The 20,846-nt window shown below is 42.5% G+C and overlaps 1 protein-coding gene across 1 annotated transcript in view; it reads right to left on the bottom strand.

Moving 5' to 3' along the window:
• The window catches only part of LOC124712512 (retinol-binding protein pinta-like), a 304,107-nt gene that overhangs the window by 102,424 nt on the left and 180,837 nt on the right, over positions 1 to 20,846 (bottom strand). The window lies entirely within an intron of this gene.

Below are 20,846 nucleotides of genomic sequence, written 5' to 3'. Positions count from 1 at the left end.
ATCAGACGGATGCCATATTCCTTGACTTCCGGAAAGCGTTGGACTCGGTGCTCCACTGCAGACTCCTAACTAAGGTACGAGCGTATGGGAATGGTTCCCAAATATGTGAGTGGCTCGAAGACTTCTTAAGTATTAGAACGCAGTACGTTGTCCTCGATGGTGAGTGTTCATCGAAGGTGAGGGTATCATCTGGAGTGCCCCAGGGAAGAGTGGTGGGTACGCTGTTGTTTTCTATCTACATAAATGATCTTGAGGATAGCGTGGATAGCAATGTGCGGCTGTTTGCAGATGATGCTGTGGTGTACGGGAAGGTGTCGTCGTTGAGTGATTGTAGGAGGATACAAGATGACTTGGACAGGATTTGTGATTGGTGTAAAGAATGGCAGCTAACTCTAAATATAGATAAATGTAAATTAATGCAGATGAATAGGAAAAAGAATCCCATAATGTTTGAATACTCCATTAGTGCCGGCCGTGGTGGCCGTGCGTTTCTAGGCACTTCAGTCTGGAACCGCGTGACTGCTACGGTCGCAGGTTCGAATCCTGCCTCGGGCATGGATGTGTGTGATGTCCTTAGGTTAGTTAGGTTTAAGTAGTTCTAAGTTCTAGGGGACTGATGACCTCAGATGTTGAGTCCCATAGTGCTCAGAGCCATTTGAATCATTTTTGAACTCCATTAGTAGTGTAGCGCTTAACACAGTCACATCGATTAAATACTTGGGGGTAACATTGCAGAGCGATATGAAGTGGGACAAGCATGTAATGGCAGTTGTGGGGAAGGCGGATAGTCGTCTTCGGTTCATTGGTAGAATTCTGGGAAGATGTGGTTCATCTGTAAAGGAGACCGCTTATAAAACACTAATGCGACCTAATCTTGAGTACTGCTCTAGCGTTTGGGATCCCTATCAGGTCGCATTGAGGGAGGGCATAGTAGCAATTCAGAGGCGGGCTGCTAGATTTGTTACTGGTAGGTTTGATCATCACGCGAGTGTTACGGAAACGCTTCAGGAACTCGGGTGGGAGTCTCTAGAGGAAAGGAGGCGTTCTTTTCGTGAATAGCTACTGAGGAAATTTAGAGAACTAGCATTTGAGGCTGACTGCAGTACAATTTTACTGCCGCAAATTTATATTTCGCGGAAAGACCCCCAAGTTAAGATAAGAGAGATTAGGAGGCATATAGGCAGTCATTTTTCCCTCGTTCTGTTTGGGAGTGGAACAGGGAGAGAAGATGCTAGTTGTGGCACGAGGTACCCTCCACCACGCACCGTATGGTGGATTGCGGAGTATGTATGTAGATGTAGATGTAGAACCTGTCGCGAAATGCGCTGTTCTTCTTTGATTTTCTCCTTTTCTTTTTTCATCCTATTTGGTTTTGGCCTCAGACTGACAAGGCGTACCTAGATATTAATCGAACGAGGGTGTTGTAAGCTACATATTTTGAGGCTAGACTACACGTCCTGAGGATGCTTCCAATCAAATCCAGTCTCGTAACTCCCTTCCTTGCGACTGGTTAATTGTGGTCGTTCCACTTTAAATTGCTCCGTAGACATACTCATAGATATTTAACCCGTGTGACTGCTTCTGGTGATGTTCTGCAATCGTGTAATAGAACAATAATGACGTCATGCTGTACCGCTGAACTGTAATTTGTAACGATAATTTAAGAGCGTGACAGTCCCCTTGTGTTACCTACATACTTTATGTCCTGTACTTTCTTCATTGTCTCTGTGTTATTATCACGTCGTTCTCCTTCATCTGTATGACTATGTGTGCACTCGTATTCTCCGGAGACAGCCGCAGGGACGGATGGGGAAAAAAAATTTCCTTGTGGTCTTAAACGTCATACTGTGTCGAAAAACCAACGCGCAACCTTCGTCACTTTTTGTCGGGAAGAGTCATTATTTGGAAGACAACATACCTCGTGGATAACCGCGTTACCCACCTCTCTTTATCTGGAGTTTCACAACTTACTTAAAAACAGATCGTGCCTACTAAAGGCGTAGAAACGAGAAACAGTAGATCATTCCTCTTTCGGAAGACCGTTCTCTTGACATTTCGCAATCCATTAATTGACGCTGCTTTTTCCAGGATTTCCGAAATAAACACGAGCTTCAATGTGTGGAAGACATGGTCTTTTATTACGGTGACACAGTAACGTTTTAAAATTTGATAGCTACACTCATCCGTCTCTCTTTGTGTTGATCTGCAAGCATCTCTGAGCATTCACACCTCGCGGGATCACCAAAACCTTCTTCCACAAAATCAATATCCTTAACGCCGATTTTCTGCACAATTCTTGACCGTATTCTAAGTTCGAATATAATAGCTTTTGCTTGATACAGGAAAGCTTCTGTTCATAAACTGCGTGATTACAACTGTGTGTAAAGAATTGTTAGTTAATGTTAACTGATTGTGTCGCTGCTTGGTAGGACAACTTCATATTGATGAATTAAAAGCACAAAATTGGGGATGTTACAGTGTAGAACTTCCAAAACTTTGGTTTTTTCATTTATAACAAGATAATTAACTTTTAAAAACATCCAAAGTCATGTACCTCATAGGTCTTGGTACACTTTTGAATACCCCATACGCTCAGTCATGTTTATCACAATTTTCTTCTTTTATTATGAGTTTTTAAGTGGCTTATTTTATTGTACGATTTATTTGCAAGGAAGCTCAATTAGTATGTTTTAAATTACGTCAAAGTGAGTATCATATTGAGCGAGTGCAATCAATATGCTCAGTAGTGTCACAGAGAATAATAGCAGTACAATTTCTTTTATGATAGCGTTGCTGTTTCGTAGGATTCTTATGGTAGAACGGGTAGGAAACGGACAAACTCGATGAGTGCTCTAGCTGAAGGCATTTTTATTAAGAGAATTTTTACAGTACTGAATTAGACTCTACACATAAGTGTACACTGCAGTGTAAAACCTTTATTTCCCTTAATAAAATCAGTGAATTAAATAGATCCATTCACATTATGTTTAAAGATGCAATTTGTAATACACATCTTTTTTAACATTGAAATAAGAAAAAATGAGACGTACTCCGTCAATCCAAAAACATCGAGTCCGGATTAACATAAATAGAGAAAAATTAAGATGTTGGTTTTAATGCTTCAGGTGTTCTAGATAGTCTTCGTCCCCCTTCCCCTCCCACCTGAGTACAACGTACAAAATGCTCATACAACAATGTGAAACTTTCAGAAAACTTCTCCTTTGGGGCCTTGTTCAACTGGAGCGTCACATTGGCATGAATGCCGGTTATGTCACCAAAGAGTTGACGCTTCATGCGAGTTTCTGCATTATTTCCTTTTATGGTAGGCTCGTATTGATAGTACCAAGTCTCATCACAAGTGATTATTTTTTCCAGAGAAGAACTGTTTTGTGTTTCAATCAAGTCGCGACAGGCGTCAATGCATCACACTTTTTGTTCAGGAGTCAAAGTGAGAGGGAAAAATTTTGCACATACCTTTGCCTTCTGCAAAACGTTTGGAAGTGTCTTGAACACTTGATTTGGAGCTGTTGCTTCATTGGGGTATGTGACACGGGAATGTTGGCGTGCTACGGCCTTACGTTCACTGCTTCACACTGTCTGTTAACAACTGACCGTTCGAATGCAAATGTTTTGTTTGCAGTTGTTAGTTCAGGCTGCCAACGTACTTACTGCGCTGGCATCGCTTGTTGTTGTTGTTGTTGTGGTCTTCAGTCCAAAGACTGGTTTGATGCCGTTCTCCGTGCAGGTCTATCCTGTGCAAGCCTCTTCATCTCCCAGTACCTACTGCAACCTACATCGTTCTGAATCTGCTCCTTCTGTATTCATCTCTTGGTCTCCCTCTACGATGTTTACCCCCCGCGCTTCCCTCCAGTACTAAACCGGTGTTCCCTTGATGCCTCAGAATTTCTCCCAACAACCGATCCCTTCTTTTAGTCAGGTTGCACCACAAATTTCTCTTCTCCCTATTTCTGTTCAGTACCTCCTCATTAGTTACGTGATCTGCCTACCTGATCTTCAGCATTTTTTTGTTGCACCACATTTCAAAGGCTTCTATTCTCTTCTTGTCTAAACTGTTTATCCTCCAAGTTTCACTTCCATAAATGGCTACAATCCATGCAAATACTTTCAGAAAAGACTTCTTGACACTTAAATCTATACTCGATGTTAACAAATCTCTCTTCTTCAGAAACTCTTTTCTTGCCCTTGTCAGTCTACATTTTATATCCTCCCTAATCGACCATCAGCCGGCCGCGGTGTCCGAGTGGTTCTCGGCGCTTCAGTCCGGATCCACGCGGCTGCTACGGTCGCAGGTTCGAATCACGCCTCCAGTATGGATGTGTGTGATGTCCTTTAAGGTTAGTTAGGTTTAAGTAGTTCTGCGTCTAGGGAACTGGTGACCTCAGATGTTAAGTCCCACAGTGCTTAGAGCCATTTGAACCTAATCGACCATCATCAGTTATTTTGATTCCCAAATAGTGAAACTCATCTACTACTTTAAGTTTCACATTTCCTAATCTAATTCCCTCAGAATCATGTGATTTGATTCGACTACAGTCCATTATCGTCGCTTTGCTTTTGTTGATGCTCATCTTATATCCTTCTTTCAAGATACTGTCCATTTCGTTCAACTATTCTTCCAAGTTCTTTGCTGTCTCTGACAGAATTACAATGCCATCGGCAATCCTCAGAGAGTTTATTTCTTCTCGTGGACTTTAATTCCTACGCCAAATTTTTCTTTTGTTTCCTTCACTGCTTGCTCAGTATACAGATTGCTTCGCTTTTGGCACCCCGGTTCTTATAAGTGGCATGACGTCGCTTAATTGTGCAAGTCAAAAGGGTGACGCAAAACACTTTTTTAAGCAATTTATGCTGCCCGTCCAAAATGACTCGTGACGTCGCTTATGTGTCAGGAATGAAATCAGTCTCGGAACTTTTTGGACGGGCAGTGTAAATTGTTAAAAAAATGTTTTGCACCGCCCTTTTGACTTGCACAATTTGTGCCTTTTTTCTTTTATAAAAAAAAAAGAATCTCGCTTTCTTGTGTACACTCACTAGTGTAATGGAGGTGAAAGTAAACCAGTATTCTGAGTGCAATTTAAGAGAGAACGCTGTGTCCCTGACCGTTGAACGGGACAATGCGAACTGTCTGCACCATTGCGAATATGGTTATTTCAGACTTAGCCCGTGCTCGCATTTGCCTTTACCTCAAAAAGGATTGTCAGCGCTGGCAGTTGCCCGCCAGCCGATCTGGCGTACACCACAGCGACACCATTCGAACATTCAGCCGCTATTGTGAGACACATTCAGCCGCTATTGTGAGACACAAGACATCGGAGATTTGGCTAGTAGTGGTCGCTCGCGGATAACGATTATGAGCCGACAATCGCGACTCGTAACTTACGATGTCTACGTACCCCGAGCGGAACGCCGTAGCAATGCGCGCTGCGTCCTTGGAAGCGAATGGAAGGTCTGTGCCACCCCAGCCACTTCGCAGCCGTGTCCACGCGATCAGTCTGGCCTATTGTCATGTGTTTTTACGAACGACAGTACAAGCGCCGCAGCAGCGTGGTACGTGTAGGAGGTGGGTAAGGCAACGCCTGGAGTGGGACCTAGATCGATGGCGTCCTACTCTCGTCATCAATGAGTGCAGGATTTTACTGATGCCTGATGATCGTCGAAACAAGGCCCCGGGAGTAGACAATATTCCATTAGAACTACTGATAGCCTTGGGAGAGCCAGTCCTGACAAAACTCTACCACCTGGTGAGCAAGATGTATGAGACAGGCGAAATACCTTCAGACTTCAAGAAGAATATAATAATTCCAATCCCAAAGAAAGCAGGTGTTGACAGATGTGAAAATTATCGAACTATCAGTTTAATAAGTCACAGCTGCAAAATACTAACGCGAATTCTTTACAGACGAATGGAAAAACTGGTAGAAGCCGACCTTGGGGAAATCAGTTTGGATTCCGTAGAAATGTTGGAACACGTGAGGCAATACTGACCCTACGACTTATCTTAGAAGAAAGATTAAGGAAAGGCAAACCTACGTTCCTAGCATTTGTGGACTTAGAGAAAGCTTTTGACAATGTTGACTGGAATACTATCTTTCAAATTCTGAAGTTGGCAGGGGTAAAATAAAGGGAGCGAAAGGCTATTTACAATTTGTACAGAAAGCAGATGGCAGTTATAAGAGTCGAAGGGCACGAAAGGGAAGCAGTGGTTGGGAAGGGAGTGAGACAGGGTTGTAGCCTCTCCCCGATGTTATTCAATCTGTATATTGAGCAAGCAGTAAAGGAAACAAAAGTAAAATTCGGAGTACGTATTTGGCTTAAGTATATCTCTCATCGCGGTGTTGCTCTCCGAGGTTCTATTTATGACTTCCAGATTTTTTCTTCTCCAGTTCTGGATTCAAATTTTTTCGTGATTACATCTAGAGTTTCCACCAGTTGCTAGGAATCACACCATCTAGTGAGCCTGGGCCTTATTTTACAGAGCTTAACAACTGTGGGAATCTTCTCATTAACCACGTCATACAAAAGAGAGACTACATTTGAACGTGAAGTAGGGTGACTGATATTTTGCCATACCTTCACCCAGTTTTTTTCTTTGTACTTCATCTCAGTTGTATACCTGGAGTGGCCCTTCGTAAGTCTACAGTATAATATATGAGTATTAAGTTTTTAAAAAATGGTTCAGATGGCTCTGAGCATTATGGGACTTAACATCTGAGGTCAGCAGTCCCCTAGAACTTAGAACTACTTAAACCTAACTAACCTAAGGACATCATACACATCCATGCCAGAGACGGGATTCGAACTTGCGCCCGTAGCAGTCACGCGATTCCAGACTGAAGCGCCTAGAACCGCTCGACCACCGCGGCCGGCATTAAGTTTTTGAACATTTTCTTGTGCATCATTGCGTTTGACATAATATTTTCGAACCTAGTCCAATGCTGGATTGATTAGTCCAACATGTATTAGATCGCATCGATTATTAGCGTCAAAAGCGATAATTAGGTTTTTTGATGTGCTGACCAAATTGCAGTGCAATATTTGGGAAGCGCTATTGAGAAACATTGCCGTCCATTGGGATCGGATATCTTTGATACTCTGTTCAGTCCAGGCAACATGGCAGTTTGAAACGATACTTTGAAGAAATTTCCCCTGGAAGCACACCAGCAAGCAACTGCCCGATTTTTTTGCTCGACTGCATTGGGGATTGGTAGCACAGCAGTAACGTGGTAGATCTTGTTGATTACAAACCAGTTGACGAACAGAAACCTCTGCAGTCCGTCTAATGACCTAATGTTATTCAGTTTCTGCTAGCAATGTAAATGACACAATATCCTCGGGTTCGGCGTAACGTCATACCTACGTCGTGAATCGCGTCAGCTTTCTAGAGCCACGAGGTTTTCATATATTGGGCACAGTGTTATGAGGCATTATTTTATGCTTTTATAGATTAAGCCTAGCGCCACAGAGGTCAGCATAGCGGATTACGATCTCATCGTAATTCTTGTGTATTCGTCTGCCTGTTGGCAATAACTCTAACGCCGTCAGCGTATGCGTGATTTGCTGGGTGAGTTGGAATTACAAAACTACACATCACTGATGCACATGTCCAGATCAGGAAAACTTGTGCCGAAACCATAAAACATAGAGTACTGAGCAATGGAAGGAAGTCATTTGCTTGGGTGACTCTTATCATACACAGTTCCCAACTTCTGGCCGAGTTTACGTTCCAAGAATGAAACGTGGCTGGCTTTCCGTGACGATTCAGGCAGCCGTATCGCAGTATTCCATGGGTCCCATGGTTACTGTGCGAGGCCGCATTACTGCCAAGAATTATGTGACCAGTTTGGCTTTCAGACCCGTCTCATGGTACAATGATTGCTCCCCAATATTGATGCTGCGCTCCAAGATGACAGTCCCACTGTTCACACAGCTCGCATCGTGCAAGACTGGTTCTGCGAGCGCGCGGGTGTATTGTCGCATACTCGCTGGTCAGCACATTCTCCGAATCTCAGTATTATTGAGACTTTTTTGTCTTGATTGGAGGGACAGAAGGTTAATCTGGAATCTGTATAAAAGGCAGGAAGCAGAGATAGAAGTGAATGGTCTGAAGAAGAAAGCAAAAGTAAGGAGGGGAGCAAGGCAAGGATGCCCATTATCACCGTATTCGTTCAACTTACTTATTGAAAAAACCATTGAAAAATTGAAAAGAATAACCAAAGGAATCAAAATTAACGTTTTGCAGATGATATAGTAGTACTTGCTGACTCAGTAAAAGAAATGGAGTTTATGTTGGTAAAATTTGCCAAAATCCTAAGAGAATTTAATATAAAAATAAATAAGAAGAAAACAAAAACTATGGTAGTAGGAAAGACAAAAGAAATGGTAAAGTTAATATTAAACTAGAAGATGATGTTCTAGAGCAGGTTGAGAACTTCTGTTATTGGGGGAGCACAATCACTGACAACAATAAATGTATCACAGATATAAAGAGAAGAATACCCTTGGCAAAGCAAGCTTTCCAAAATAAAAGGAATTTACTAACAGAAAATCACATAAGCTTAGAAAGCAGGAAAAAATTTGCCAAAACTTTTGTCTGGAGTGTCTTAACATACGGATGTGAAGCGTGGACTCTGGGAAAGGCAGAGAAAAAGAGGCTGGAAGTAATGGAAATGTGGATATGGAGAAGAATGACGAAAACAAGCTGGGTAGATAGAAAAAGTAATGAACAGGTCTTAAGAGAAGTGAATGAGAGCAGAAAGCTGCTAAATTATATAGGAAGAACATAATCAAATATGATAGGGCACATGATGAGATACAACCAGTTCCTAAAGAATGAAGGGAGATTTTTAGGGAAAAAACCAAGAGGTAGGCCAAGAGCAACGTATTTTAATAACATCAAAGAAGATATGGGGATAAAATCGTATGACGAACTGAAGAGGACGACAATGGAGAAGAGGGACTTGGCTAAATCGACAAGGCATAGCCTTTACGATGATGATTTTGTCTGCTTTGGAGAGAAGGGTATGCGATTTGTATTCACCTCCACCATCGTTATCTGAACTTGCCACTATTTTGCCGGAAGAATGGTATAAGGTTCCCATGAAAACCGTACAGGACCCTTACTTATCCATTCCGAGACGAGTGGAAGCTATTCTGAATGACAACGGTTTTCCTACACTGTATTAGGCACGGTTATGTGTTGTATTTTTGGTATTTCCGTATTTTTGTGCACACCTTCATCAGTGTCCCTATGCACAAATACGACACGCGGGCTTGCGGCTTTAATGTGGTCACGCGAGCCACAAACTACACACGTACGTGTCTACCCGTCAGATGCAACAAGGACTTTGACACTATGGACCATTATATGCAAAGAATGTGCTTTCGTAATGCAATTTTCACATTTTCAACACCATTGTCAACATTGAAGTGCTTAAGGCCACTCCATTTTTCACAACAGATCTGTCGCACTGCGTGATGTGCAGAAACCGACCGCTTGGCCCGTGCAAGGTCGATTTAAGAAATCAAGTTGAATATAGACTTCGTCGCTACAAGAACACCGCAAAAAAATCTTCATTACATGAGTCAAATCTCACTAATTTTTGTTTCATAAAAAGAAATATGAAAAAGAAAAATTTTTATTTGCACTAGCTTCTGTGCTACAGAATAGGTTGAAGTATTTTATTTTAACGGTTAATGAGAAAACGATGCATTTTAATTCCATACACCGACGACATTGAAATTGAATTTCATATTTTTTAATGACAGTTACATTCTAAGGGCTCCAAATTGATAAAAGACTGACTGGGAGTTGGTTGGGTCTAAAGAGTACTATGTGGTGGCTTTATAAGATCGTTGTCTTTTGGCTACTGTTCCGGAGCGCCACCAAATACACCTTTCAAACTAAGCTTTATGAAGTCTATAACAGCCTTCGGTCAGTTGGATCATAATTTAGACGCAAATAGTTCACACGCCATTAGCGTCGCAAGAAATAACAAAATTGTTTTCCTTCTCAAAAGAGGGAATGAGATCCCCATGACGATGCCTATTCTGTGAGAATCTGACATCCACTGGAAAAGATCCATTCCTGTCGTTTGACCCTAAAAGTTTTCTTTCTCCTTTGACAAATAAAAGTCTCGTCCGAGATCACACAATTCCGCTTGACGCATACTGTGAAGTTTATCACCTTTTTCGTCGAAATCCCATACATGGGATGTGGAAGGCTTGTCGGGTTTTTCTTTTTCTGCACTGTCTCCATCATCCGTTTTAAGCTCACAGCTTTGGCGTGGAGTAGGCACTGGTAAAATATCTAAACGGCTGCCGTTTTTCCTTCATTGACGGTACTGCCTTCATAGGCGGAGTCAGACAGAAATAGCAGCTACCTGTATGGTCTATAGTTTCCGCCAAACCATAGGCACAGGAAATGCCACAGATGGTTCTTTTCATTTCTCAGGCATTCTTGTGGTATAAATAATCATTAGTTGCAACATATATGCGGAATCCTTACCTTCGTACCACAGTAATGCCGACTCGACAGGCAGTCTTCACGAGTGGCACCAGACTGCGTTACTGTGACGAAAATGTTATTTCACCACAAATGTTACAAAACTTTCTGCTGAATTTCGTGGAGGTTTGTTTCAACAAATTTTACACTTCGAAAGCACTCGAAAACCGGAAATTGTGCACTAATTACAATACAAACAATATACAATACACAGTAATAATATTTACAACCTACAAAGAGCTGGGGAACCATATGTTTTGTTATTAGCAGGTGTAACAACTCCAAAAAGGTAATTACCCCCAAATCAGAAATGTAGATATGGAAAAAAGACATCTCATTGTACCTCCAAAGCAGGAGCTAACTGGTCATTTACGTGGTGATTTTTGAACTCAGCAGGTGGAAATACACGAGAACAAGTTATATTTGAGACCGAAACATTTTGTCGTTGGGCAATGTAATTGAAATAAGCGTCGCTACTAGCTTTAGCCATGGCACTAAGACATGTTTCGTCGTCTAGCAGTCTGACGTAAACGCAGTTTCCAAGGAAATCGTACTGTATTCCGAAAACTTCTTCGTCTTTTGGAGCAATGTTATCGAATCGAAAATCAACAACTTGGAATATTTTAGGCCTCAGACCCGTAGGGGAACGCGATTTTCATCATACGTTTCCTTAACTCGGCTTCCGTTACGCAAACAGTAAGTCACTACTCACAAAGTTGCACCAGGCTGCAGGCAAACGGCAGTCGCGCGCGGTCCGAGAAGAGCTGTCACACAACCGAACTCTTCCGCTGCGGCGACGGAACTGTCGAGCGTGCCGGCTGAGCTACCCAAACGCGACTCACAAGTCACGCCCTGACAGCTTTACTTCCTTCAGTATCTCGTCCTCTACCTTTCAAGCTTCACATAAATTCTCCTTCATACATTGCGGGACTAGCACTCCTGGAAGAAAGGATATGACGGACACATGGGTTCGTCACAGCCTGTTTACTAATTATTACTACGAGGTTTGCCCAGAAAGTAATGCACGGCATTTCTTTTGTCAGCCGAAAACAATGCTACGAATGCGAAACGTTACGTATGTGTTTTTTGAAGTCTCCTGATTTTCCGTCACTTCCGACCTGTAGCGTAGCTGCAGGACATTTTCAAAATGGTATCTGTAGGTGATGTACGTTACAAGCAACGTGCCGTCACTGAATTTCTCACTGCAGAGAAAGAAACTGTGGGGGATATTCACAAACCATTGTGAAAAGACTATGGAGCATCTGCTGACGACAGAAGTACAGTTAGTCGTTGGACACGGAGGGTGAGGTCATCAGAAGGCGGTTTGGCGGAGCTTCACGATCTGCAGAGGTGCGTGAGGCCTTCCACGGTTGTCACACCTGACATGTCGCAGCCAGTTGATGTTGTCATTCGCGAGGACAGACCCATTACGTCTCGGCTGCATATCAATCGGTAAAGGAAGTGTGGATGCAGTTATCCGCACTCTTGGATATTAAAAAATGTGTGCAAGATGGGTCCCGTGGTGTCTAACGGTGGATCACAAATCGCACAGAAAAAAAATCGTCTTGATTTGTAGCACCGTTTTGAAACTGAGGGGGAGGCCTTCTTGTCACGGATTGCGACAGGTTATGAAACCCGGGTTCACCATTTTGAGCCCGAAACAAAACGGGGAAGACATTTTTAGGACGATGAGGATGTGATTCACACTGTGAAGCACTGGCTCCGCCACCAGGACTAGGATTGGTATCGACGGGGCATACATGCCCTTGTTTCACGCTGGGGGAAGGCCGTAGAACGGGCTGGAGATTACGTGGAAAAATAGCGTGTGTAGATAAAACACCATTCTCTCGTGTGTGTAATTCTCATTGCGTTCAATAAAGAATTGTTGAAGAAAAAAATGCGGTGTGTTACTTTCTGGTCAACCCTCGTAAATGGCGATTTTCATTAAAATTAAGACTTTGCAGGAACTTGAACGCCTTCACACACAGTGAGACTTCTGCAGAGTAAATATGAGCGTTGGGTGACGCAAATCTCAGCTGGACGTTAGCAGATACCAGTGTCTGAAAACTTAACATCGCGGAATTATCCTTCCACAATTGCTGCAGAAGACAGCCCTAAAGAGCGGTGCCACTTTGATCTGTCGATTGTTTGCTTTTGCGAGCCGAAGTTTTATATAGCTCGTAAGGCGACCAGTCACTGTCATTTTTTCAACTGCCGCGCACAAGTCAGCAGCTGTTCCCGCGTTTACATGCATAGACGGTCTCCGAGCGACACGGACCAACAGCAGTACAACTGATAGGGAATCGCCACCAGCTCGGCCTCACGTTTTAAGAAGGAAAAAACCCACTTGCAAGATATCAGCCCCAACAATCGCTCCTGTGCGAAAATTTGGACCATAATTCTGACAGTACACAGTTATGGCCTTCTCAGTGTACCTACAGCTTTTAAACTTTTGCGCGGATTGGTTGTTAGGACCGGTTATTTTTCGCACGCTCCGCCCCACTGCAGCCGTCTAATGGCCAAACGCGAGATACTACACAGTGTACTGAGTAATCGGTAATGTACTTGAAAATGGACTTGTAAGCCGAAACCTAGGTTGTGGTGTAACGTTAATAATAAAATTGTGAAACAACGCAAAAAACAGTGTTTGTTTAGTTAATTTACACTGTTTCACCAAGAACCCACAGTTGATTCAATTAAAATGAAGCAATTAGTATCGTTTGGCTTAGCGACGAAGACCACTTTCATTTGGATGGGTTCGTCAATAACCAAAATTGGCCCATTTGGGGGACTGCGAATCCGCATTTTGCGATCAAGACGGGTATCTGTGTGGTGCGCAGTGTCCGGTTACGGAATAATATTCCTTGATGACATGGTGATCACCGAACGGTAGGTGAAGCTTTTGGAAGATGATTTCATCCCCATTGCCCCCAAGTGACCTTGATTTCTACAAGATGTGGTTCATGCAAGACGGAGCTCGACCTCATCGAAGTAGGAGAGTGTTTGATGCCCTGGAGCAGCACTCTGGGGGGACCGCTTTCTGGCTCTGGGGTACCCAGAGGCCACTGGCATGGGCCTCGATTGTCGCCATATTCTCCGGATCTGAACACATGTGACTCCTTTTTGTGGGGCTGTATTAAAGATAAGGTGTACAGCAATAACCCCAAAACCATTGTTGAGCTGAAAACAACCATTCAGGAGGTCATCGACAACATCGATATTCCGACATTTCAGCGGATCATGCAGAATTTCGCTATTCGTTAGCGCCACATCATCGCCAATGATGGCAGCCATTTCTAACATGCCATAACCTAAATCCGAATATCTGTAGCCACGTTTAAATGTTGACTGAAGAGTGTACATGTGGTAGTTTCTAACTAGTTTACGTTTTTTTCTTATGTTCAACAATTGTTACCCTGCGTGTCACAAGAAAATGTGAAATGTGCTTCTTCTACCAGTCCAGGATTAGGCCTTATGGTCCCCTCCCAGCCTCACCTTATCATCTGTTCCTCAGGCTTCTCGCACTTCTTCTTGTATCACACTGCTTGTCAAGGGACTCTCTTAGATGACATACGCAATAAATGCTCTTTCCAATCCCGCTTTCGTTGGATTACATTTTCAATTAACGGCTGTACTCTCATTTCTTTCGGTGTTTCCTCTTTCCTTATTTTGTCTTGTCTTGTGCAGCCTTTGACAGTACTAAGGGACTTCATTTTCTGACGTTTCAAGTCTTTTGTTCTTAATGGTAGAACTTTCTACTCAGTATAGTACTGTTGGTGGTGCCAAGACTTTATGAAATTTGATTTAGATTTATCTTCCCACTTTTCCCTTCAGTTATTCTTATTGTGCCATACATATGCTGGTTGTTGTTGTTGTGGTCTTCAGTCCTGAGACTGGTTTGATGCAGCTCTCCATGCTACTCTATCCTGTGCAAGCTTCTTCATCTTCCAGTACCTACTGCAACCTACATCCTTCTGAATCTGCTTAGTGTATTCATCTCTTGGTCTCTCTCTACGATTCTTACCCTCCACGCTGCCCTCGAATGCTAAATTTGTGATCCCTTGATGCCTCAGAACATGTCCTACCAACCGGTCTCTTCTTCTTGTCAAGTTGTGCCACAAACTCCTCTTCTGCTCAGTTCTATTCAATACCTCCCCATTAATTATGTGACCTACCCATCTAATCTTCAGCATTCTTCTGTAGCACCACATTTCGAAAGCTTCTATTCTCTTCTTGTCCAAACTATTTGTCGTCCATGTTTCACTTCCATACATGGCTACACTCCATACAAATACTTTCAGAAACGACTTGCTGACACTTAAACCTATACTCGATGTTAATAAATTTCTCTTCTTCAGAAACGCTTTCCTTGCCATTGCCAGTCTACATTTTATATCCTCTCTACTTCGACCATCATCAGTTATTTTGCTACCTAAATAGCAAAACTCCTTTACTACTTTAAGTGTGTCATTTCCTAATCTAATTCCCTCAGCATCACCCGACTTAATTCGACTACATTCCATTATCCTCGTTTAGCTCCTGTTGATGTTCATCTTATATCCTCCTTTCAAGACACTATCCATTCCATTCAACTGCTCTTGCACGTCCTTTGCTGCCTCTGATAGAATTACAATGTCATCGGCGACCCTCAAAGTTTTTATTTCTTCTCTATGGATTTTAATACCTACTCGGAATTTTTCTTTTGTTTCCTCTACTGTTTGCTCAATATACAGATTGAATAACATCGGGGAGAGGTTACAACCTGCCTCACTCCCTTCCCAACCACTGCTTCCCTTTCATGCCCCTCGACTCTTATATAACTGCCATCTGGTTTCTGTATAAATTGTAAATAACCTTTCGCTCCCTGTATTTTACCCCTGCCACCTTTAGAATTTGAAAGAGAGTATTCCAGTCAACATTGTCAAAAGCTTTCTCTAAGTCTACAAATGATAGAAACGTAGGTTAATTTTCTTATTTATATCTTCGCCAAAAGTTGTATCAATCCGAGATACTGGAAATGGGACAGCACTTGTATTATTGCGTTACCGATGATTATCTTGGTGCTTACGGGGTATTTTCCAAAAAAGACGATTGTTTTCGGCTTGGTATTTGATGTCTTTAGATTATGGTGTAGGCGTATATTGTTTAATCTATGTACCGCTACTTGTAGTTTGTCGTCGTTTTTGCCTTAGTTGTTATAATTTAGGCTTATATTGTTTAACCTATGAACCACTATTTCTAGTTTGTCTTCACTGTCCTGTGTATTTACCTGGTTGTCGGCAAAGGGCACTGTATTTAGAGATTTATTTCTCATACCTTTACGTATTCTGTCCGTCAACCATTCCCTATGACTGGGACGTCGATGTAGATGTTGACCAGTGTAGATGAAATTCTCGGACCTTGCCTTTGACTTACTGCCTGGTATATATGTATTACTGGTGTCAGTTGTTTAGCAGCATCTAGTCTTATTTTTCTGTTTTTATGTAAAGCTTAGCATACTTTTGTCAGATGCCTGGGAAAACCTCTTTTCACCTTTACTGACCAGAACTGTTTTCTGTGGATACGGACAAATTAATTCTTAAAATAACTGAAAAGCCACGATCGCTTCAATCCTTTATTACATGACCGGTTTCAACACTCTGAAGGTGCCATCATCAGATCTGAAACGTGGATTAACATTTATAAAACCACATGGACATCATGGCATATGAGGCAGACCATCTGATAAAATCATAGTCACAACCAATAATAAATAATAAAAACTGCTCTCGTGGTCGTTCTTTCCATAAAATATAAAACTGAAGTCACCATATGAAACTGCCACTGCTTGCCTAACACGGTCGGCATGGGCCTCGATTGCCACCATATTCTCCGGAGTGATGATACCGACCGTGTTAGGCAAGCAGTGATAGTTTCATCTAGTGAGTTCAGTTTTATATTTTATCGAAAGAACGACCACGAAATAGTTTTTTATTATTTTTTTATTGGTTGTGACAATGATTTTATCAGATGGTCTGCCTCATATGTCATGATGTCCACATGGTTTTATAAATGTTAATCCACTTTTCAGATCTGATGATGGCACCTTCAGAGTGCTGAAATCTGTCATCTAATAAACGACTGAAGCGATCGTGGCATTTCAGTTATTTTAAAAACAGAGTGATCGCCCCACGACACACCATGTGTCCACTGCAAAATGAATTTTTATTTTGCGTCAAACGCCAAGTGTGCTTCTTTGCAGTGTTATCTACTACTAGGAACTTCAGCAATGAAGAATATTCAAAGTACAATTTGTCTTAAGAAATTACTGGTGAGTATAAATACGTACATAAGAGCCTGTGATGATAACGGGCGCTGCCGTGCATAGCGCCGTATCGTACCCAACACGCAGGCCACTGCCAAGTGGAGCGTCTCGGTCCCACACAGACGTCCGTACTGTTACTGTGCACTCAGCGGTGAAAGGGTTTATCTAGAAGCGAAGGTTAATTGCTGCTGCAACTAGAAGAGTTACAGCCAAACTCAAGATAGGAAGCTGTAGATCATGTGGAAATTTTAGCAAGACCAGACGGCAGTAGGGGGAGGAGGGAAGGGTCAGACCAGCTCCGGATCTACGATATTTCCGAACCGGGGCAAAAACTTTATAGTGCCCCCCCCCCCCCCCCCACACACACACACACATCCCACTAGAATGTTTGAAATACGACGTAAAAAAATGGATTTTTCAAAAATTGTTATTTTTATCACTTCTTTCTAAAGAGCTTGCTATATAAAATACATATGTTCGAAGAAATGTAAGACTTATTATTTGGCCTTAAGTAGGTCAAAGCGCATTCTTCTATCGAACGTCACTGTATTTCGCTCTGTGGAAACTTCCAGTTGGCCGGTTTGTCATCCTGCCCCTCTTTAAAAAGACTTACAATTAATACTGGGTGGGATTATATGTGACCGAGAGAATAAGAACTCTTCAGAAAATTTGCACTCTTTACTGCCTATTAGCTAATAACTTTCTCTTTTGTCTAACATAAAATTAAATATAGGAGACGTAAAAGCAGTAAAGGCAAGAGACGAGCAAGACCATACACATTTCTTCAGTCCTTAGGTTCCAGCATATTTTTTCTCTAATTTTGCTGCAGCTTTATACGTCGTTCTTCTCTTTCTGCGAAAGAATATATTAACTAATCAAAGTTCGTCAAACGTTTTGCTACATAAAGAATCAAAATGTCGTTGTCTAATACTAAAAAAAGCTGTTAATACGACTAGTGCCCAAGAGTGGGTGGTTTCTCGACTTGATTACGTCTGTTTTGTCACCGTCTACTAGATAAAACGAAATAAGCCTGTCTAATATTGCAGCAATTGTAAAACACGCCCAAAAAGCGAGACTTTTGCACAAATGGTCATTTTTTATATATTTCATTTACATAAATAATATGACAGAATATGATAAACGAGGTACCAATATCAAACGCCTATTAGGGCTATTACAAGCAAAAAGTATTGTGTTAGGAAATAGTTTCACATTTCATTTGTACGCTCCAGTTTCTCAAGCATGAGATCGAAAAGTAGTGGTAGTACGGAATTTTTACATAAATGTAGAATTGTCATGTTTTCCCATATGATTTGTGTGGTGTTCCCGTTTCTTTTCCTTACTCGTTCTAAAAAAACGGTCTTGTCATCACTAATTCTGTAACTGTTCCTGCCACTGACAAAACTTATTCTCCGGTTAACTTGACTAGCCCTGCCAGAATCACCGGTTCAGTTATCCAGCGTTTATTCTCCGGTTAGGCGTTATTATGTGTTCGAACAATGCGTTTTCCACCCTATTCCGAGAATAGATCTTAAGCGGCTGCTAACCGGGGACTGTAAGCGTGTACATAAAGTCCGGGAACACTTTCAATTATTTATTGCACAAGAACTAAGCATTGTACCGATGTCATACATATAGCATTTTGCAGAGATACTCTGAAAGCTTTTTTTTTTACAAACATTCGATATCCGAAACATGAATGACCTGGCAGACGTCAATACGGTAATCGAGTTCTTGCCATACCCGTCCCATCGTCGACTGTGGCAGTCGCTTCCCTTATTCTCTCCTGCAGCTCTGCTACATCACGTGGCAGAGGCCGTATTACACCAGATCTTTAATGAGTCAGCTTGTCGTAGCCGCCGAGCGGTTCTAGTCGCTACAGTCTGGAACCGCGCGACCGCTGCAGTCGCAGGTTCGAATCCTGCCTCGGGCATGGATGTGTGTGATGTCCTTAGGTTAGTTAGGTTTAAGTAGTTCTAAGTTCTAGGGGACTGATGACCACAGCAGTTCAGTCCCATAGTGCTCAGAGCCATTTGAACCACTTAATGTGTCCCCACAGAAAAAAGTCACACGGTTTGAGACCTGGTGATCGGAGAGGCCATTTCATGAAACAGCTGTCCCCTTTTGTAGCACGGCCGATCCATCGACGCGGTAGCTCCGTGTTCATGTATCCAAGAACTTCACAACGAAAATGGGATGGAGCATCATCCTGCTGAAAGATGAACGGAGAGTCCGATTCAATTTGAGGCATCAGCCATTGCTGCAACATGTTCAAGTAGGAATATCCAGTGACAGTGCTCTCGCCAAAGAAGAATGGCCTGTACAGTTTTGGACGTGACAAGACACAAAAAACATTTACCTTTGTGGAATCACGCTCAAATTCAATGCATTCGTGTGGATGGTTTGTACCCCAGATTCGAGAGTTATGCCTGTCCACTTCCCCATTAGTGTGAAAAGTGGCTTCGTCGTTAAAAATTAAGCGATCAATAATACTATCCCTATCCTCATTTAATTGTTGCAACTGTGAACAGAACTCAAAACGCTTGTCTTTTTCGTCGTCATTGAGCTTCTGCACTAACTCCAATTTAAATGGTTTCATAGACAGCTTCTGTCGCAGTAGCCGTTTCGAATTCACGGGATGCACGACGCACTGATTTCTTTGGACTCCTTATGAATGTCTCTCGTACGCGCTCCACATTCACTTCACTCACACTGGGACGGCCGCTTCTCTTTGCCGGGCACAAGCAACCCGTCGTAAAGAATTTGTTGTGCCAGTGGTAAATGGCCTTTCTTGTTGGAGGCTTCTTACTGTACTTGGTTCTAAACATCGGCTGAAGAGCTGTAGCACACTTGTTTTTGTCGAACACCAATACACAGAAACCTCGCTCCGCACCTTAACTCGCCATGTTTGCGACTAGCGCCATCGGCAAATTACCAAACTACGCTGTGGCGGTATACATGAAAAAAAAAACTTTCAGAGTTTCTTTTCAAAATGACATATGTATGATATCTGTTCAATGTTTGGTTCTTGTGCAATAAATAATTGAAAGTGTTCCCTGACTTTATGTACACCCAGTGCAACTGACCCTTAATAGTATAGCGATCTGGCAAAAATTTTCTATCAAAATTTTATTTTCTCGGATAAATCGAGAAGATAATATGTAATCTTTCTTATCCGTTATTCCTGTTAATCGTTTATTTCCACTCTGGTAGTCTGAATCTATGAACAACGCTTATCGTTCGCACACCCAGTAAACAAATGATCAAATGGCTCTGAGCACTATGGGACTTAACATCTGCGGTCATCAGTCCCCTAGAACTTAGAACTACTTAAACCTAACTAACCCAAGGACAGCACACACATCCATGACCGAAGCAGGATTCGAACCTGCGACCGTAGCGGTCACGGGGTTCCAGACTGAAGCGCCTAGAACCGCACGGCCACACCGGCCGGCTACACCCAGTAAACCACATAAAAAACAACGATTGGTGTTCACCCATCCAGTATATTCGGCCCAACTGGTATAGCACAGTGCCCTTTTGTCCACGGGAAAGTTTTTATTTCTCGATGCGACGGGGATTCCGCTGGCACACTATGTGCTCATTCAAAAATCAGCTTATGATTCGTTCAGAAATCTACTTAGAATGTAACTTGAAACTTCCTAGCAGATTATAACTGTGTGTCGGACCGAGACTCGAACTCGGGATCTTTGCCTTTCGCGGGCAAGTGCTCTGCCAACTGAGCTACCCAAGCACGACTCACGCCCCGTCCTCACAGCTTTACTTTTCCCAGTACCTCGTCTCCTACCTTCCAAACTTTACAGAAGCTGTCCTGCGAACCTTACAGAACTAGCACTCCTCAAAGAAAGGATATTGCGGAGACATGGCTTAGCCACAGCCTGGGGGATGTTTCCAGAATGAGATTTTCACTCTGCAGCGGAGTGTGCGCTGATACGAAACTTCCTGGCAGATTAAAACTGTGTGCCGGACCGAGACTCGAACTCGGGACCTTTGCCTTTC

This window comes from Schistocerca piceifrons, chromosome 8 (genome assembly GCF_021461385.2).
Source record: "Schistocerca piceifrons isolate TAMUIC-IGC-003096 chromosome 8, iqSchPice1.1, whole genome shotgun sequence".
In the NCBI taxonomy this organism is placed as follows: Eukaryota; Metazoa; Arthropoda; class Insecta; order Orthoptera; family Acrididae; genus Schistocerca; species Schistocerca piceifrons.
The sequence above is the reverse complement of the archived record's forward strand: the minus strand, read 5'-3'. Positions and strand labels throughout refer to the sequence as shown.